Source organism: Micromesistius poutassou (assembly GCF_964030765.1).
Source record: "Micromesistius poutassou genome assembly, chromosome: 17".
Taxonomy (NCBI): Eukaryota; Metazoa; Chordata; class Actinopteri; order Gadiformes; family Gadidae; genus Micromesistius; species Micromesistius poutassou.
In genome coordinates, this window is record NC_140287.1 from 13,738,945 (window position 1) to 13,761,325 (window position 22,381).

Consider the following 22,381-nt stretch of genomic DNA (forward strand, 5'->3'; position numbering starts at 1 on the left):
CAGTATAGGGCCAGCAGAGGGTCAGAACAGGGCCAGCAGAGGCCCAACATCACGTTTGTGAGGTTGGTGCTTGGCCCTGCATGACCTTCGTCAAAAAAATCAACTTTAAATAGAGCGCTGCAGTTTTTTTTACTACTTGTATATGCCACACTAAAAGACCTGAATCCCTGTGTTCTGTCCTTTACCCTTAACAGTACCCTCTTATAACTCCCAGCCCCTCTCACCTAATCTAACTGTACCCCCCCTCGTATATATCCTCTGTTATGCAATCCAACTCTCCCTCCCAAGTCTTCTTTAACGGTGCCCCCCACTAGAATGAATACTTCCAGTAAACGGAGCAGAGGAAGTGGGTCTCTCTAGGCTGCAGCAGAGTGGTTTCCAGGGTAACATCCACCCCCCCCCCTCTCTCCCTAAAAAAAGCTCATTGGTCTAGAAATGGAGTTTTGTTATTGGGAGGTTGTAAGTATCTAACCCCCCCATCCTACCCCACTTCCTTACTTACTCACTCAATTTCCTCTCACGCCCACACACAGCCCACTGGTAAGACAACAGCAACAACAATATCAAGCAAACAGGAAAGAGCTGGGTCAAGTTGGCAGGACAGTGATGAGGAGAGAGAGGGAGGGTATAAGAGGTGGCCTGTGAAGATGGATGAGGACACACACACACACACACACACACACACACACACACACACACACACACACACACACACACACACACACACACACACACACACACACACACACACACACACACACACACACACCTCTTCATGACCTAAATGTGGACTTTTCAACAGACTGAGCGGATCTCAAAGTCCCACGGGCCACTGGTCCTGATCTGAGGCCTGGAGGCTAAGGAGGTGGGGGGGAGGAGACAGGATTGGACCCTGATGAGCACTACTGCTAGGGGTCCGAGAGGGGGTCTGCAGGGTCATTAGATGCTCTATTTAAAACCCATCAGCACCCCGTAAAATTGGAGCCAGTCATCTGGAGAAACTCTACCGAGGAGAGGGGAGAGGAACGCTGTGCCCCAATGGAACTAACCTTGGACTGGTTCTATGTTCTATATCCCAATCAGAAGAGCTGGGGTACGTCAATAGGGAGAGTATTACTTAGAGTACTATACTCAAAAAGTCTTATTTAGAGCACAGAGCACAGCACATATTCGCGGAAATTGACGACGATAATAGATCCTTTTCACACAGGTGTCATTGGAGAACAAACAGAGGTGTCGCTCATAACACATTATGCGTCTGTTTCTTTTAATGTACCAGGGCACAGGGAGTTATGCTGGGTACACACAACAAGATATCTAGCCCAATGTGTTGCCCCGATTTCCGCCTCCTGACTCTGGTCAACAAAGCCCAGATCTGTTAATGGTTCTACCAATTTATTCTGCAAGTTCTTTTTGTGGTGTGGGGTACGAGTGTTCTTTACCAATCGCAAATATTAAACATGTTCAATATTTATAATCAGTTATCCTGTAGTGTGGCGGGGGACTTAGAGGACAGCAGAGAACCCAGTGCATGGATTGTCACGTGGGAAAGAAGATGGCCAATTTGGAAGCAAAGTGTGAAATAGAGAGTTCCAATTGACAAAATTCAAAATGTATAGTCCATTTTCACTCCGTCTACATTAATGCGTCCATAGTTATTTAGTAGTTCTAGACTAAAGGATATCCGTCATATTTGTTCACGCTCAAGACAAGTTTTTGAACACAAGATTGCGATGGCAATTTTACATCCACACACTTAACCTAACGACCAGTACAATTAAATGTATCTTCGTCCATCGTTTGGTCCCTCACGTTTTTTTTTTAATTTGAAAAACCATCTGGAGTTTGTCAGGCATAAGTAGACTTTCGTTGCTCTAAATAAGGCGTGGGTGGTAACTTTGTATGACAGCCACAGCGGTCAGTCAGGCGTTACTGCCACTGTCAACTTGATATGTCGTCTTTATACAGTTACAGTATATTAAAGTTCAAGTCAACACACCCAATGTTTCCCACGCTATATTGGTTCCTGATCGCGTGCATGAGCACATTTAACGAGATGAGCAAGATGTCAGTAAGTTCGTCCAAATTCCACAAACCGACCTGTAGTTTCGAGGTGTCGTCTCATTGTTATACATAGACATGCCTTAAATAGTACTACGTTCAAAAGGCACCTCATGCTCTCTGATACAAAACTGTAATGTTTTTGGGGTACCTGTAGGTGGCCTATGCCATAGAGAATCTCTGATTAACGTGCCAATAATAATCAATCACATCACTATTCTGGGAACATTTATTTCTCACAGAATTCAGATACATGTAATTTAGGAGCAGCTAAGGTCTAGGCATCCTGCTCAATTTACTGAACTTTTTTTTATTAACCAGAGAAACAATATAGAAAACAATTAGGCTACAGACATCGGGGGTCGAACCTGCTACAATCCTGGCTGGGAGTTGAACACTATGCTATCTCCCTATACATAACAGTCCTGAAAGAAGCAACCAATCAGATATATAAAAAAAAAAGAAGACAGTATCCACCTATTATTTAGAACACAAATTCCAACAAACGATAAAAAAACTGGAATCATTTCTCTTCCGTTTAAACAGGTCTTATAAAGGCAGCTGAGGAGAAACAGACTTTCCCCTTCTCCAGTATGTGGTCCCTTTACCAGATAGCCGTTAGCCGTGAGGACAAACACCGGCCCGCTATTTAAAGCCACTCCGTACAGCTGTTCAAACACTCGGCTATCCGCGCACGTCAGCTGAAACGCTTTACATGACTCAGTGGCTCCACAACTACACAGATACGTTAACTGCTGTGTGCGTGTGTGCGTGTGTGTGTGTGTGCTTCAGTGTGCGATCGTTATGAGGGTGACCCGCTCGTGGAGGAATGTGTGCGTGTCATCATTTCACAGTTAATAAAAAAAATAGGACACAACAAACAAAACAGCACAGTGACTTGCACACGCCGTAACACACGGTATCTACGGTACCAAAAGTTATCAGCATCTGATAGGCGACGTCACTGCATGCGTGTTTTCTTTGTGAGTGTGAGAAAGAGCGAGCGAAAGAGAAGAACGGATCGAAAGAATGACGACAGGCTGAGAGAAAGAGAAGACCGAGTGTGTGGGATGTTGGCTGTATATATTCCGCCATGGCAACTCCACGTTTACTTTGGCAAACAACAGTGTTTACCAGCGAACACACAAGTAGGTAGCTAAATGCTAAACACATCCAACTGTTCCCCTGCCGTGTCCCAGAGGGTCACACTGTATTATTAACACAGACAGATGAGAACACTGGAATTCAGCTTATTATGGGTGTCATAACATATAAACAGAGACATTAAATAAACATCAGCAGTGTTGACAGTTTTAAGTTACCGAATGCCAGTAATCAGCAGGGGACAACATTGACATGACATTTATTAGTCTCTCTTGAAAAGTGACAGTTACTTAGCTGAACATCCCTGAGATTGTTTAGTTATTAATAAGCTATCAGAGTTTGAGGTTGCCTTTTCCTCTATGAAGAAAACAAAAAGCATTTGTGGATGGACTCAAACTTTAGGTCCATCTATAATCGGGGTTATATTATCAAAGCAATCTGTATGTATTGGAAATGCCTTGTTGTTATTGTCATGACATGACCTTGATCGCTCTCCCTCCACTCCTTCTCCCCCATGCCCTGTTCTCCTACAAACTTGATTTCCCCCATCTCCTTTTCCCTCTCTCTGCGTTTGACTCAATCCATTAGTCAACCACTCCACGGTATTGCAGAGAGGAGATGGGGAGCGCGTTTGCCTCCATGATGGATGAGTATTCCACCTGCGTGTCCCCTCCATTACCCACGCCTGGTCACATTACATAACAACAAACAACTGCGTCTGTGCACTGGCACAAGCTCTCGTGTGCAAACAGATTCAACAAACATTGATCAAAACAAACAGGATTGGTCACTTATTGAAAAGCCCAAACAGGCTGTAAGGAAAGGCTGAATATGATGAAGATGTGTACAGGTGAAGAAGGAAATATAGAATGGTGTACATGCGTGTGTGCGTGCGTGCATGTGTGTGTGCGCGCGTGTGTGCGACGTCAGGGTACACGGAAGGAAGTGCGGCGCCGCCTTAAGTGCCCAACAGGAAAAGGTCTCACAAAGAGGAGGATGAGGGAGGGGGGGGGGGTGCAGAGAGAGTGTATTAAATAAGAAGATGAAGAGGAAAATGAAGAGAAGAGGCATGGAGAGTTTGAGGATGAAAATGCTAGTGAATGAAGGGGGACCCTGGAATCCAGAACATTTGAATTTCCTCTTCATGAAAAGCAAGCAGGCATCGATCAACAGAACAGGCTGCGGGACGGACAGAAGGACGCAAGCACACACAGACTAGTGTTTCACCGCAATGTAACACTTATTAGCAACAGCAAAAATTATCATAGATGTGAACAAAAAAAACCCAACTTACTTTTTCTTTTTTAAACAAAAGCGTCTTAAGGATGGCGTGAACTACACTCCTCCTGGTCCCCAACACGTCTCCATCCTGTATCAACACACACACACACACAGGGAGACAAGGTGCTTAGTAAAATTTCACTGTGGAGAAACTAGCTCAGCATAACGTCAAGATAGACGGCTCATACCGTCCTTTGACCGCTGTTATGTTTGGCAGCCCGGAACGCTGGGCCCATGCCCCGCAGCAGGCCGGGCCTGACAAAGCCATCACTGTGGGTGGAGGCGTCCACAGGCAGGCGAACACACAGCGAATGAGCTTACTGCTGCTCTGACACACACACACACACACACACACACACACACACACACACACACACACACACACACACACACACACACACACACACACACACACACACACACACACACACACACACACACACACACACACACACTTTTTGCAATAGGCTCATGCATGAGCAGGCAAAACTGTTTTGGCTGCAACAACACAAGGGCCCTATTCAATGTACTCTGGCAAGAGTCTGAGCGGAGGCATCTCTGCCCTAACCATAATGTACACACATGGTAACACAGACGTACATACAGACACACACACATACACAAAGGTGGTAACACACGCCTAAATACAGACACGCACACACGGCAAGACACATACACACACACCATTATCATAATCATCACCAAGCAACTCTCGTTCTCTTGTTGTGAAAGCTCACATGCACACGTTTGTGCACGACACGTGCACAGAGAGCCCTCTAGGTTTGGAGCATTCTGCTACAGTAGCATTCCGTATGTTTGGTTAAGCACAGAGAATCCAGGTTTAAGACGGAAGTCTGGACTGAATTTACAGGATGAGTGAGCAAGAGAGAAGAGGACGATCAAGATGTTGAGAGTGAAAGATGGAAAATTTTCAGGGAAGCCTTGTATAGTCTTACTTTCCTGCTGCCAACAAAAGGATGAGAATAACACAAAAATAAACATTCCTGGCATTCGTCTGTGCCTCTTTTATGGTCATAGGTATTTAACCAGCTGCTTGGTTTGACTTAATTACTGGAATTTAATTGAGTTCTATTTGTTGAAGTTCTATTGTTATCAGGATCAACTCTCTGACCACTGTGGCCACCTCCCCACATATCCTATCCTCTTCCCTCCTTTCATCACCTCTCCCTGACTCTCTGTGTCCTGCTCCCTCACATCTGGTTCCAGCAGATGTTTCAGAAGCTAGAAGACATGTAGTGCTATGATGAGCGACAATTTTATGGATCCATGAAGGCACACAACAGCATAAAAACAAATACACAACTCATGTTTACGTGTATTATGCAAGTTGGAAATGTATTCCAAACATAAAGTAGGAGAGAGTAGCAAGGGAGAATAACAGCAACCTAAATAATCTCGATACTAATGAACCAAGAATGACATTTTTACCCAAAACATTTTGGTAGGATCACATGGCTCACGATAAAAGTTTGCTCTTTTTTGAAAGTAAAGCCATTTTCCCGAATCCAGGCAGACGCATTCCAGACAATCTTTCCAAAAGACACGGAATACCCTAACAACCAGCAACCGCATGTTTGTAAGAGTGTTTGTATGTAGGGGGATTGGGGGGGGGGGGGGGGGGGGGCACGCAGTGTAGTCGGACAGTTAACCACACACAACTGAAAACAGCTGTCTTGCCCCTGCCCTCTATCCATGCCATTCCATCCATCCCTGCCTCCCTGCACTCTCCGTCTCCCTGCCTCTCTCTCTCTCCCTCTCCCGCAGTCCCCTTCCTCTCACGAACATTAACCTGCGGGTCACATCAGAGAGATACGGTTCCACCGCACGGAGAACAAACTCAAACCAGGCCCGGTGGGGCGCCACACCGGCCCTCTGGAGTGATGCTCTGTGCGAGACAATAGGGAGATATTGTATAGTACGTAGAGTGTAGCCCAAATGACCTAGCGTGTACCACCTAGCGTCATAGTGTGCCACAAAGCACATAGCATGTAGCAGCTAGTATGTCCTAGTGTATAACAGTATAGCACAAAGCATGTCCCACCTAGCATCATGTACCACCTAGCATGTGGCATATAGTCAGTAGAAAAAAGCTTAAACCACCTAGCATGTGGCGCATTGCGTGTATCACAAATCAAGTACCACCTAAGATGAGGCACATATTGTGAAGCCCATTGAGTGTGGCACAAAACACATAGCATGTACCTACTAGCATGTACGGTACAAGTTAGCAGGAGACAAATAGTGTGATGCACCTAGCATGTAGCACCTTGCATTTAACACCATTTGGCTTGCTTTTTCCTTCATCCTCCTCTGCTCCACAGAACCACTGAATGGGGACTAAAGCTCTGCCCATAAGCCTGTCAAATGGATTGGCACTGTATCTTCTGTGAATGTATTATAGGATCTAGTCCACTTATGTAACTGCCCTGTGAATTGACTACAATGTGCTCTAGCAGAGAAATCCAGCAGTGAATATCCTCTGATTTGGTTACAAATATGCAACAGCTTCAAGGGTGTGTAGCTGTTGTTGATTGTACTATTGGACCAGCAACATGGAGCTCCCTGTGTGCAGGCCGATAGCAGAATGTTGTGAGAAGTGCAGGAATCTTGTTCTACTCTAGGTTCAACTCGCCTCGCTGTTAACTCTATATACACGTCATTGTGTTGCGTTTCGCCTCTCACACGCCCTTATCAAGACCTTCCACTTTAATGGACGTCTTCAGATAACATATAGCAGTGTTGCTGAGCACTCAGGGCTCCGCTGACAAAACGTATACAATATGACAGACAGAACGACACAGGAACCCCATTTATTCACACTGACGAGTCCCTGTACCCCCACCCCCTCTCAGCATGCTGCCGGTTTGTAAATCAGTCAAACGCAACCTAAACGTAGAGTCCAGTAGACGCAACAAGCAAACATCCCTCTACTTAATTGAGTAAGAAAGCTTGAATGCAGTTTATACAAATTGCAATCTTCACACAACTACGGTACCATTATACAGTATTGTGTGTAAAAATGTTTAAAAGATTCACAGAATAACGGACAACTGCATGTAGTGAGAGGGGGTGGAAAGAGGAGGAGGAGGAGCCATGTTGAGTGAAACAAGGGGTGGTGGAGGGGAGGAGAGAGACAAGCGGGAATAGAGATCATGTTCAATTTCCTCCACTGGGGAACTTCTCAAGGCTCTGGACCTGACGACGGCCTGCCCTCGCCAGGCAAGCCTCGTTTGCATGGGAGCCCATTTCCTGTGGGTGATTAGCAGAGGGGAAAGCGCGCTCTCTCTGTGTGTGTGTGTGTGTGTGTGTGTGTGTGTGTGTGTGTGTGTGTGTGTGTGTGTGTGTGTGTGTGTGTGTGTGTGTGTGTGTGTGTGTGTGTGTGTGTGTGTGTGTGTGTGTGTGTGTCTTGGTGAGGTCTGGGGTTGTTTTGTCTGCAAGGGGAGGAAAGGAATGCCCAATCAAACACAGTGAACAGAACACCTGGAGAGTGGAAGGAGTCATATAGAGAAGAGATTCATATAGGAAAGAAAGTCATATACAAGAGAGATTCATATAGAGAAGAAATTCCTATAGAGAAGGGATTAATATAGAGAAGAGAGTCATATAGACGATATTCCTATAGAGAAGAGTGATATAGAGAATAGATTAATATAGAGAAGAGTCATATAGAGGAGAGATTAATATAGAGAAGAGTCACATAGAGAAGAGTCAAATAGGAAAGAAAGTCATATACAGGAGAGAGTCCTATAGAGAGGAGTCATAGGAAAGAAAGTCAGACAGGAGAGTCATATAGAGAAGAGTCGTATAGGAAAGAAAGTCATATACAGGAGAGTCATATAGAGAAGAGTCCTGTAGAAAGGAAAGTCCTATAAAGAAGAGAGATTCACATAGAGGAGTCATAAAAAGAAGAGAGGGAATAAATATTATCATTATTATTATTATTATAACAACCAGTCAGGTTAACTTCCGTCACTGTGAGTCTCACAGACGGGCGTGTTGAGAGATGGATATCAAAATAGAGAACTAAGTGTTTTTGTTTGCCAGCCCTTATGACTGTAAAGAGCATTCCTTGCACTGGTCTTTGCATTCCACTGGAAGGAGAGGGTGGAGCAGGAATGCATCAGGTCTGTTGACAAGCTGTCAGGTTTGAAAAAAACACTCACACAAAAAAAAAACAACACAGCCCTCTTTACCTTTTTTTTTTCACCTTGAACCTGTTCCTTATGTCCTGCTGTGCATGATGTGCCAGTCCTTTGGTTCCTCTCGGTTACACAAGGAACAGCTAATTGTTTCCCTCAATACCATTTGTCAGCATAGAACTACACGCTTTTAAATGGTTACCAATACCATTTTGAGGCTACACATTTAAAATGAGGCCATAGAAAAGAAAGAAAACGTCTATAAAGTTGGAGATGTTGAAAATATAATAGTATTTTAAAACATTGGGAAGCCATTGTTCTATAAACATTTAGTTGAAGAAAAAAATATTAGAAACAGTAGTGCATAAAAAAAAATCAGTTATTTTATTCCCCCAAGAATTATGGCATGGAAGCAGGGGTAAAATGTGAATAGAATTATGTCATTTGTAGGATATTTTATATCAAAGATATTGAAAATAAACTCATAAACATAACATGATACTCATGTACAGTTTGTGAGCAGGGCTGTGTGTGTGTGTGTGTGTGTGTGTGTGTGTGTGTGTGTGTGTGTGTGTGTGTGTGTGTGTGTGTGTGTGTGTGTGTGTGTGTGTGTGTGTGTGTGTGTGTGTGTGTGTGTGTGTGTGTGTGTGTGTGTGTGTGTGTGTGTGTGTGTGAATAGAATAGGCCGTGGAGGTAGACATTCCCCTCCATGTTCCAGAAGGAAGTGTTTGACCCAAAGCCTTGGTGTACAATGACCGAGACAACAATCCCAAACTGCCAAAGCTAAACCACACCTTCACTGCAAACAAAAAAGACCTCACCATTGGTTATCACACAATACACGCCAACTACAAGTGGTACAGACGTGTTGATTGGAAGTTGGCTGGTGTTGTCCATGCAGCATTCCCCATTTGAGGGACACTACAGCAGGCAGATGGAAGGCAGCCCAGGAGGAATGATTGAATGGAAGACCCTCCAGATGTAGACCAAATAATGACTCGCACATGGCCACCAAGTGAGGCTTTTGGTGGGCGCGGGTGTCTGTGTTTTGAGGATTGAAGTCCTTATTCTACTACAAATTCAAATTGTGGTTCCAGGGCGCCGGGTCTGTTTTTACGATCTAATTTCTGCCTGTGTTATCCGGCTACGTTTAGTCTGGTCCGGACAAGCTAGCCAGAGATAGAGAGACCTCTTAAGGAAACGTTGGGTGTTGGATAGGACTAATATGCCCCCCCATGTTACAAAACATTTCTTCATGAACAATGATTCAATGTCAAGAGTCCCCCTCCAAAATAAAACCAAAGCAGGGTCAGAAAGAGAGAGGGAGGATTACAAAGAGAGACAGGGCTGGAAATAGCTAAGCTGTCGATGTCTGTATGGGTCGATCCCAGTATGGTGAAAGTAGCAATGAGCAGACATGCCAAGACACACAGAGGGATGGATGGACCAATGCCTCCGGGAATGGGGAAGGAAAGTGATTGCTAGTTGCTGCTTCCAAACATTTGAGGCCCCCCCAACTGAAAATAACATTTCAGTCGAGTTATTCAAGTTGGAGCTTTCAGTCCAACTGCGTCTTGACACAAGGACCAACAAAAAGGAGAAAAAACGTTTGTTTCAAAGGTTAGACTGTGTTGGCGTGCTTTGATTGTTTGCGTTCTCTCTTGCGACCCCTTTGGATATAATAGCTTTGCTTCTAAATGATGAGTACAGCAACAATATGAAGGCCTAGTTAATGGAGTAATCCAAGTAGTACACAAGTACACCTGGAGAATGGAATAATAAGTTCATAGACATATCAGAAAGAATGTGAAGAGTGGGTGATCTATGGGAAGGGAGAGGAAGGACAAAAGGCCCGGTTGCCATGGCGTCTGAACATTCCTTTCACTGAGAACATGTATATTTTCTGATCACAAGAAAAATAATCCACGGGAGGAATTTTATTTTGAGAGCCGGCGGGTAGATCATAGGCTTACAGCGGGTCGGAGGGGATTTTGCGAATGTGTGTGAGTCTGAGTGTTTGTGTCTATGTGTGTTCCATGCATCAGAGAGTGAGTTAATAGAACACAGCCTCTTCCTATCCGTCCCCTGACTTATCACTCTGTCACCGGTGTCTTCTGCTGTGCCCAGCGAGCAGGAAATACAACTTCCCACCAATCTCTGGGCCAAGACACGCGTGCAAGCTGCTGGCACATGAATCACAAAGCCAACTTGGAGGCATCAAGACACATAGACACACACACACACACACACACACACATATACATACATACATACATACAGAATGTTATCCAGCTGTCTAACTGTATATTACAGAAATAGATTTCTAAGGATCACTTTTGGAAGGATGTTTACACAGGTGTCAGATTACAGTAAAATCCTCTCCTTCGTCCTCATTTTGGTTGCCTTTGTTTTGCATGCAGTCTGTTTTCAATATGCTCACTCGGATTCTAGATTTCTTCTATTGATGTTTAAAGATTGTCAAACAAACTAATGTTCCCAATAATGAGTTGCATAATTACACATCTGTTGGTCTTGAACAGCATAAAAGTGACATCACAGGTCAGTACCAAGGAAGCAGCCAATCAGGGTGCAGGAACGAACCAGCAAGTGGATCTAACAATAAGGCTGTACTTGTTTATTCTTATTCACACTAGATATAGCATTTCCTGGTGATAAAGAGCATTATTGATCTGTTATGAATCCTATTCAGCCTAACTCAAGTCACTTTTTGAAATCGGTCTTTGAGCAGTTAAAATGTAATAATACTGTAGTTAGAGATTTTGTCATCAAATGATAAACCTCTCTGTCAAAATGTGACACACATACACACTGCTCTGGGTTCTCACACACACACACACACACACACACCAGCTGGAACATCAGTGGAGCCTGAAGACCTCTGGACGAACCCAGAGAAGTGCTGGGTTCTGTGAGTGGGTCCAGCCTACAGACACACAGAACCCTGGCCAAACAACCTCACATCCAACAGGCTTTTAACGCAACGCCCGTGAAACAGCGAATCCAAAACATTGGCTCGTTTTAAGCAGGGTTCTGGATTAGAGGGTTTGGAACATTTGTTTAACTGTCATGGCGTGGAGGAGACCTATTATGGTGGCACAAAAACACATTAAATTAAAGACGAGTTATGGTTACTGGACGCATACCAGCCTCACTGGGTAAAGGACAAAAGATTCACAGTGGGCTCAATCGTTGATGGGTCAGTGTGTGTGTGTGTGTGTGTGTGTGTGTGTGTGTGTGTGTGTGTGTGTGTGTGTGTGTGTGTGTGTGTGTGTGTGTGTGTGTGTGTGTCTCAAGTCCGTGTTTTAATTCAGCACACATATGGCGTATGTTCAGAGCCAAAGAGTGTATGTTATTATCCGTTAAAAAACATTGTGAATGCAATTCTCTGATTGTTATCAGCTTCTTGTTCCAGCTGGTGTTGTTGTGACCCTGTTGTCTAAAAATACGTAATTTAGAATTATTGCACGGTAAACTTAACTTATAAAGAAAAACTAACAGAGACAGACAGAATTATTAAGAGACCGACAGACAAATGTACAGAACAGTTAAGAGACTGAGAGACAAACAGTGAAAGACCCATGGATGGACCTTTATACATGTTGACTGAGCAGTCAGCAGAGATCTGAGAGGAAGCGGGCAGATCTGGAATGCACCTTGAACCAGACTGGAATGACTCCTGAAATATGCCAAAAATGTCCCCCCCCCCCTGCCCCCACCAAGACATGGGCTAGCTACCCACCTCCCCTTACAGACCCCAAACGCCACCCCAGCTCTGCCCCCCCCCATATCCTACAGCCTTGACAGCATGCATGTTTATTCTCTGGGCATATATTACATTAATCCTTGTGTTCTTGATCACACACACACACAGTTTCCCTTTTTATTAACTTCCAAAAATATCCCAAGGTTGGAGAGCAAGGGAGGGAGGGAGAGAAAGAGTGGATAGAGATAACCGAGATAGGGTGAGTGGGGAAGATAGCAAGAAAAGGACTGGGAAAATTGTATTAAATCAATAACCAAATCAAACCGAAGTAGTGAACAAGGAAACGAGAAAGAGATGGATGAGAGAACAGGTCATTATAGGGAGTTAAGCTGTGCTGGAAAGTTTGGCTTTTCCGCACGATTCAAAAAACACCCTAAAGAGGGAAAAAAATGTGGCAAAGGAATTTACAAGAAACGTCTTTTAACTTCCCAGTCTCCTCCCTCCCTTAGTCGCATTTTCGCTCTGCCCCACTCTCTCTCATTATCTCTCTCCCTCTTTTTCTCCATCTCTCATTCCCATTCTCTCTCCCGCCCTCTCGTTCTCTGTGCCTCCTGCAAGCGTTTGAAGTCTGTGTCGTCCCCCCCCCCCACAAGATTGTGGAGGTTACCGTTTTAAAGAGAAACATACAATATATATATATTTGACCCCTTATATTTTTTATTATATATATATATATATTTTTTATATACATATATATTACAGTGTATTGAACCAAACATGAACAGGAAGGGGGGTGCGGAGCAAGAGAACTGCTGTTAAACCTGCCGAAGGGCCAAGAGTCCACACACACACACACACACACACACACACACACACACACACACACACACACACACACACACACACACACACACACACACACACACACACACACACACACACACACACACACACACACACACACACACAGGTGGAAGAGGAGAAGGAGGAGCAAGGATTATTTTAGGTCTTAACTTGGAAACCAGTATAACAAACGGTAGCGGAGATTGACCCACATGGGAGTTGATGGCAGTCCAAATTCCAGCTGCACCATGGGACAGAGCAAGGGCATGACTCGTGATTACAGATTGATAAGATTCAACACCTGCTGAGATCAGGCCATGTTTTTTGATACAGCCACGGATAGTTGTTAAACTGAATGACCCCACTGATTTTCTAGGGCAGAGGATAGATGGAGAGGAGAGACTGACAGACAGATGGACAATAACCAGCATAATGCATTCAGAACCTATGTGGGCCTTGTGCTTTAGCCCTGTATGTGTGTATTAAGGACAGAGTCAAAAAAAGAACCAGTACATTGGGACCACCAAGGCGCTGTGGTTTTTTCCCTGCTCTACAATGAATAAATAAAAACGAGACAGGCAGACGGATACAAATATAACACGTCTGTGTATTCTCTGGCCCAGACCGGACTACCAATATAAACAACAGAGTTTGCGGTTGTAAAAAAAAGAGTTAAATTCTTGTGAAGAGTCAAGGTCACGAACAGTAAAACAAATGCAATATAGATAGATACTCTGGTCATAAGGAAATAAGGAGTGATTGAGAGAGAGAGATAAAGGTTGTAGCTCGTACATGCCAGTAAGTGTAAAGGAGTGTTCAGTTGGGGGCAAGCAGTCAGAGAGAGCATGTGTGCCATTTTTCTCATGCTGCGTGTAAATGTAGCTACAATTCAGTACACATATGGCATGTTCAGAGCCAAAGAGTGTATATGATCCGTTAAAAAACATTTTGTGATGCATGGTGAGAATTGCATTCCTCATCATGCATTATAAAGTATATATTTTTTAAATGTTATGTTATGCTTGGCGTGTTATGTAGTGGGGAGAATGTATACCATTGACGCAGTAAACCGTATACTATATTGAACAATGTTATGGTTCATAAATGTTAAGAGTACACGGAAGTAGAAACAAGGCCCTCTGATGTGAGAGATAAGACTTTCAAGGAACATTATGTTTAGCCAGAGTTAGAAATAGTTGTACTTTATAGATATTAACTGTAAATACATGTGCACCCATTCAAATACAGCCATTTTCAATATTCCTTACAATTAATTAAACTCCACATCCCCGGTCCGAAAATCTGTTGCCGTCACATGGACACACACAGCCTCCTAGAGAAAACAGAGCCCAGAACTCAAGCTTGTGGTCCTTCAAAAGACACCCTCGGCCTGGCCAGGGTCACCTGCAGTGGGGGGCTTGCGCTCCAAGACCTCCGTGTCAGAGACCTACGTCACAGCTCAGTAATGACGAACCCCGTTTGAAATGGTCTGGGGGACAGGTCCGGGGAGGCTTGGCACTGGCAACGCAGACCACACACGCTCACACAAACACCAGCATATCCATGTGATTTGTACATGGTATAAATCACAAACAAATGCAGAATTGTTTGGGCGGAAATTTTGAAGAGAAAAAGTCTTGCTTTTCGTGGCATTGTTGACAAAGGGCAGATAAATGTCTGTGTCTGCTTGATGAGCGACACTTGTTCTCTAGTATCTGACGGAACACACAGACACACACAGTTGTAAAGCCAGGGCCCTGCACTGTCGCTGATAAGGAAATCTGAAAGGGATGGTCGGCAAGAAAAGAGGGAGCAGGGGAGAGAGACCAGAGGGGAAAGCAGGGGGAGAGAGAGAACAGGAGAGAGAGCAGGGGGAAAGCGACCAGGCGAGAGAGCAGGGAAGAGAGAAAAGAGGAGAGAGACCAGGAGAAGAAAAGAGATAGGTTGCCAACTGAAGAGGAGGTTGAGGCTGGCAGGAAAGAGAAAATGTATAGGACAGGAATGGAGAAGTCCATACAGTGTGTGTCGGCCAACAGTCCCACAGACCAGCTGGCCTGCGTTGTGTTAACTGCAGCTTCTAGCCCGGATACTGAACACATTATTACATTATATCTCTGAGTCTCACACACACACACACACACACACACACACACACACACACACACACACACACACACACACACACACACACACACACACACACACACACACACACACACACACACACACACACACACACACACACACACACTTCATCTGGGCTATTTTTAAGACAAACCCCTATGCCCACTCATCCTTTTTTAAACACTGCTACATCCTCCTGTGTGTCATCCACTACTCCATCCCTTGGGAGATGGGTGCTGAGGCTAAAAGTGAATCATCCATCACTAATAATAGCACAACATATGACCTACAATATCCAACCCTAGTGCTGTGTGGCCTATCAATTAAAGCAGTGGGAGATGGATCAAGAAGGCAATGTTTTGTTTGCACAGCGCTTTTTCCTCATCAAAAAATACATTATGCAACTAGAGCAGCAACTGGCCAGCTGCCTGTGTGTTAATATATAGATAATATTATTGAATAAATGACAAAGAAAAAAAATATGATGGATTTTATAATTATCTGAGAGAGGAAAGCTATGAACAGCAAATGCTTGATATATTTACTTGCTAAATAACAAATACACACAGATGATATATACGTATATATGACATTATGAATACACACACTATGGTTTGTCACTGGTCTTTGATTCCCTTGACAAAACCTGTAAAGACAGCACCTGCATGGTTTAATCACTAGAGCCGCTCTGAGGGATCAAACCTCCTCTGATGTGACACTCTCCTTGGCCTCAGCCAATGGCAACACACAACACAAGCCATGCTCTGTGACCCAATAAAAGGTAACACTACACTACCACCGGTAGGCTAGCTCCAACGTGCCCAGTGGTTTGGGTCTCTGAAGCATAAAACCACAATATTTTAATTGAATCCAAAGAGCAGCCGTTAAGCCACTCCGTAATCCCCTAGGGCCAGCATTTACCGTGATAATTACAATTATTGGACACCCATAATGATTGGTTTAAGGTTTTTGACATGAAGCAGGACAGGCAGCTTCAGTGGGCGGTTGCAGTGTTCCATGCAGTGGAAAACAAATAATGCATGACGTGGAACACTGTCCTAAAATAAAGGACGGGTTTACATACATATAAGCAGGCGACAATCCTGGACCAAGTGACATGCAAGATGGACGCAAAAAAAGCCATCGCCGTCTGACTGCGCGGCTATGGTGTTGAGGTCCTCCATTTAGGCATCAAAGTTCCATGTTCAAGAGAGTAGCTTTGGCCGTGGCACTCCTGTTGTGTAAACAGAAGTCTCTGAAAGTGTTCGAACCATTACGTTCCGTAAAAGGCAACAGCCAAAGTTCACATCCTCTTGGAAGCTTTCCTGCCGTCAGGCCAAAAAGATCTAAACACATGCACACACACACACACACACACCAGTCAAACCTGAAGCAAAGAGTACCTGGCAGAGAAACTTGTAGGATGTGTAAACAGTGTTCACACACACACACACACACACACACACACACACACACACACACACACACACACACACACACACACACACACACACACACACACACACACACACACAAATGACGACTTAAAGGACTACTTCTTCAAGTATCTCTATTAAGCTTCTTGTTGAAGTGAGGAAGCAGTTAAAGAACCCTGGAGAATAAGTTAGATAGAAAACTGTCTGTGAAAAAAGCCTTTCTAACCACACAGCTAAGCCCAGCTGCCGCCTCCTCCACGGGGCTGACTTGCAGATACTTGTGCTTTAGGTTGGGGATATGTGGGTGTGTGGTGTGGGTGGGGAGTTGGCTGGCTTCTGGTGAGCCAGCCAGGAGCAAGCAGCAGAGAGGCTGGTAGCTGGCATCGACTACAGCTGGCTGGGAGGCAGGCAGCAGCTCCTTACTGGAAAGTGATCAGTGAGGGTTTTTTTCTTAGTTGCTTTTTTTCTCTCCCTCCTCGTTCGTGTCTGAAACAGGTCAAGGCAGGTCCCCCTCCATCACCCTGCCTCTCTCCTTTTTTTTTTTTTACGAGCCCCACCTGGCAGCTTAGTAATCAACCTCTGCCACCGCCATTTCTGGTTGCTGACAAACGGCAGCAGAGACAGAAACAGCAGCAGCAAAGTGGGGCCGGTGTTGGACAAGGACACAAACACATGTCGTCCATTTCAGTTGTTATCAAGAGAGCAACAGGGTCACTCTGTTCAGAAGCGGTGTTCATATGTTAACAATTAATTTATATAACATAACAAAAGCTTTGGCCCCAAATTATGACTATGAGAAGTCCTTAGCAACACATGACCTCTCACACACACACACACACACACACACACACACACACACACACACACACACACACACACACACACACACACACACACACACACACACACACACACACACACACACACACACACACACACACACACCTCTACCAGAGGACAGATTCGATTTGTGATCCCAAAACATCATTCATTAGCAACTCGAGCTAAGGCCTATATGCCTTTGACGTGCTAAAATGTCCCCACGTTACCCAAATGTGATCGTTGCCTTGTGCTTGTTAAATACACGAACCACAGCACATGACAGTTAATGTTAGGCTACCTACCTAAGCAATACTAATCGTCTCGGTTTGCTCGCCATAACATCAGATGTCGTGGGTGATAGCCTATTTGTTTTCAGTCTTCCTTTGCCCACCAATATGCCTAATTCGCGTTTTATTTGCAAATTATGACTGCATATAGGAGAAACAGTTTAGCTTCATTAAAAAAAAAAAAACTAGTATAATGAATTAGTGTCGTGAACAATGACGTAAAGTAGCCTACGTCCTCAAGATTGTTAATTGTTAAACGTCTCCATTTGAATGACACTTAGCAAAGAGACAACAAACTTAACTTGATCGGTCGGACAAATGGCTTCCAAAGCCCGAATACCCGCGGCGGTTAACTAAAACAAGAACTAAGAAGTGGATATATCACTGCTACTTTTTGTTGTTGCCACCTGGCTTTCGCCGCAGTCCTGGATGCTTCCTCTGACTACGACACAACTAGCCCCATTCCTGACCCAAAAATACAGTGTGTGGTCACCATCATTAACCACCTTTTGGACGGTTTATGACAATGGCCTATTATGAACATCTTTGGACGGGGTTTGATAATGATAATAAGCCGGATTTTCGGGTGCCAAACGGGACTAGGACAGAACAGGAGGGAGGAGGAGGGGTACAAACTTGCCGCAGTTCAGAGTTCTGCAGTACCGACATTGTCGAAGTAAGAGAGCCGCTGCCACGCACACATCCCATAGCGATTTATAACAATTGACAAATGAACATGGATACTTACTATCGCGTGCCTTGGCGAGAAGCGCGAAACGCAGGTAATCCACAAGTTCACGCGATTTGATACGGAGAGTAGTTGACGCGAACAAGATGACTCGGTGACGGTGAACACAAGTTCTTCCACATAGTCGTCGGCTGGCTAGACGTACCCGGGAGCAAAAAATTAGGGGGATTGTTTTGTTTTTTCACTCTGACCGGATTGCTTTCTCTGTTTCTTTTCTCCACGTTCACATTCCCTGTGCTGTAAGATCAAACCATCACATTCCACCGCGTCCCCAACAATGAAAAAGGTGGGTTTTCCTTTCTGCGCCGGAGGACCCACCCCTTGGAATGACTCTGCGCTGTCTGACCGCAAAAAGAACGCCCTTCCCGGCTACAAGGTCCCGCCTCTCAAGACCAGCCGGTAAAAATGTGAGGGAATCTGAAATAGAGACAAGCAATTGGGCATATTCAAGTTCTTGGAGGAATAATCCCTGCCTGGTATGCAGGTCATCACATTGCCCAAAAAAGGACGTTATTATTACGGGATGTTATGTCAATGGTCACACCACAAGTGTTTTCTATCTGGCTTCTGTCTGCGTTAAGTGAAGTTGTTTAAGCCTAGGTACCTTTTATGGGTACAGTTTGAGAAATAGCGAGGGACATTTTATTCAATGACTCACTTGATGGAAAAATGCAGCAGCTAGGCCTGTCTTCATTACAAAAATACCCCCTCCCTTTCAAATTGTTTTAGAGTGGGTGGGTACAACTAGTACAAAAAGTATGTTTGTACTAGTTGTGACCCTGATGCTTTGCACTCACACTCTGCATCTAACCTGCATTCAGTCACTTTGACATTTGAATGTAAAGGACATTCCTCTTGTTGCAAATCATATTCATGACTGTCCCCTTTGAAGCGACATACTTAAAATAAGATAAGCTTGATGTTTACATTTTTATGGATTCAACCCTCATTCAACCCTATTTTCTTACCTATCTCTTAGCCCCAGCCTTTGTTTCGATTGGTAACACACAACATTGAGTGGCATACTGTCGGCCTGTACAGCTGCCCTGTAGCGGGAGCCAGTGGCTTCCCTCAGACAGTTATCCCCCCCCCCTCCCTCCCCACATACACTTGTCTGGGGGGAGATTGATGAGCAAGACTCAGCAGGTCCACCCGAACCACCACACGTCTAAATCCAGTCTATTTAGGAGTTAGGGTATTAAACCTTCAGCAGAAAGGTTCTGGGTTCAACCCCTGATGGCTGCAGTCTACCTGCATGTAATCATGCCTGAGAAAGAAGCCCAACCAGTACCTGTATGTGGGGAAAAAAAGAAGATATGCTATAGATAACTAGTAAATCAAATGTTTGCACTACAACTAGAAAACTTGACAATATATTATTGGTTGTTTATCACTATATCCTTAGAATAGTGTGTAGAACGTATAGCCTAGCATGTATGATATATCCGTATCATTAACATGAAGGGGAAGAGAACTTTGGCCTCTTGTTAAGGCCAATAGGACTGTAATTGACATTGGGTATTACACATTGATAATAAAGGTTTGATAAACTATGAATGCTTCATTGTCCTCTTTATTTTTTTGCCTCAGTGTGTGTATGTTTGTGTGTGTGACTGCTTGTGTGTGTCTGTGAGCTGTGTGGGTGTGTGCTATAAAGGTTATTATATGATATCCTAATCTATGATGAGAAATTGGTCTCCTTACAGAAAGCAAATATCCCAATATTTGCTTTGTGCAACAAATAGCAACAAAAGAAAAATAAAATAATGTTGAACATACTAATTTGTTCATTTGCGTCACCCATATCTTTCAAGCTAGCCATTGTATTTGCATATCAGATTAGCCTGACACAATTTAGCAATAAAAAATAACACTCTGTGGCCCTTTGTGCCGTCGAGTCGTTGTCCCATCCCATGAACTTATCATTAACCATTCCCCCCTCCTTAAAATATGAAAATTCCTATTATCATATAATGGCGGTATTTTCAAACAGGGGAAAAGGCCAAACAAAGAAAAAAATGAAGAGGAAATTAACAACAATTTGTAATAGCTGCTGTTGGCTTAGAGGCAGTCCAAGGTCTGCCCGTCATCTGAGCACCACAGAGCCAAGATGGAGCACAGGTGCATGATCGGGGACATTCAATGTGTATCAATCAATACATCAGTATATAGGTTCAGGCCTGTAGTGTATCAATGAGAAGTTGTAAATAATAAATAAAGAGATACTTTTGCATTTGAAGACACAGGTACCCAAAACAAGAAAAAGTGAGGAGATGGAAGTAACAAACCGGAGTGGAAACTAACCTGTTATGTAGATGAAGCTACGCAACTCTCATGTTTCCCTCCTGGGGCACTTGGCTCACACACAGACAGCTTTCTGTAATTTTGGAAATTTGCTGAAATAAATCGAATTAACCGAGGCTTGAATGTTAAACGAACTGGAACGCAGTGCGATTGGAGGTGAGCAGGGTTTGGGATTTTCCTCACGCCATACAGTGATTCGCACTTGGTGTACACACACACACACACACACACACACACACACACACACACACACACACACACACACACACACACACACACACACACACACACAGGAAGAGAGATGTCTCCCCTGGCCCACATCCTTCCTAATCACAAACATCCTCCACCAGCACCATAGGCTACCAGGAACACATAGACAGTATGAATCATAGATGAGTGACATATGTGACAAATCCTTTCCTCTGTTTATTGACATGTTAACTATAGTATTTTGTTTATAGGGAAAAGTTTTCCTTGTAACATGTTTAGGTGGGATTGATTCCAGATTGACAAATAATTGTTTATTTATATTTATTTTTACAGCAAGGATTAAGGATTAATCTGTTTACTTTCCAAATCTAGTCGCACTGATTGCACAGATTTCTGCCCATCTAAACGTGTTGTTCACAAATGCAGCAGCAAACAGTATACTGCAAGCTGTTTAGCTGAAGTGCCAATCCCTTCCAATTCCAGTTATTTTTAACCACATCATAGCTAAGGTAATGTAGGAATTGTCTCATGTAATTAAGCATTGTGTAAATATCTAAGAACTTGGATCATCATGTAATTTCTGTCAACTACAGAAACAAGCTTATGTTATATGATTTATACTACCTCCCTATCTGTTGAGCACAATCTTCCACATTCCACATGCCGAACCAAGTGTGACACGTGTGTGCGTCACCCACACTCATACCCACAAATACAAACACAAACACACACACGCACGCACGCACGCACGCACGCACACACACACACACACACACACACACACACACACACACACACACACACACACACACACACACACACACACACACACACACACGCTTTGAAGTCGCTTTGAATAAAAGCATCAAAGCAATTAAGGGGGAGAGGGGTGATGGGACATGCAGAATCTCTCTGCCCTCCCTGCCCCCCTGGCTCTGCAATTTAGAAAAAAAGTCCTTAGCAGTGTTCCCTCTCTCCCTCTCCCCCTCTCCTTCATTCTCTCTGAACACCTGCACTGTAAGCCTACCGACCGTGCTTTATCTGCGTTATCTGTGGAGATGGAGAGATTCCTCAGGGTGACCCAAGCAGCAGTGCAGAACATCAGGGTACGTGGAGCATTCATAACCCTTCTACACAAACGCACACACCCACGGAGGAATGAGACGGGCGTAGTTTTGAAAAAACTATCATAACCTTCAATTGGTTAAAAAAAACCTTCAAAGGTTACAACAATGTGTGTAAGGATTAGATGGGATTAGATTAAAACCAACCCATAA

At 44.0% G+C, this 22,381-nt stretch overlaps 1 protein-coding gene across 1 annotated transcript in view; it reads right to left on the reverse strand.

Moving 5' to 3' along the window:
- The window catches only part of luzp1 (leucine zipper protein 1), a 37,292-nt gene extending 18,457 nt beyond the window's left edge, over nucleotides 1-18,835 (reverse strand). The window contains exons 1-2 of the mRNA XM_084481800.1: nucleotides 18,591-18,835; nucleotides 4,460-4,534 (exon numbers count right to left, since the gene is read on the reverse strand). The gene's annotated coding sequence lies outside the window, so the exon portion shown is untranslated. The remainder of the gene's footprint in view (nucleotides 1-4,459; nucleotides 4,535-18,590) is intronic.
- Between the last annotated feature and the right edge of the window lie 3,546 nt (nucleotides 18,836-22,381).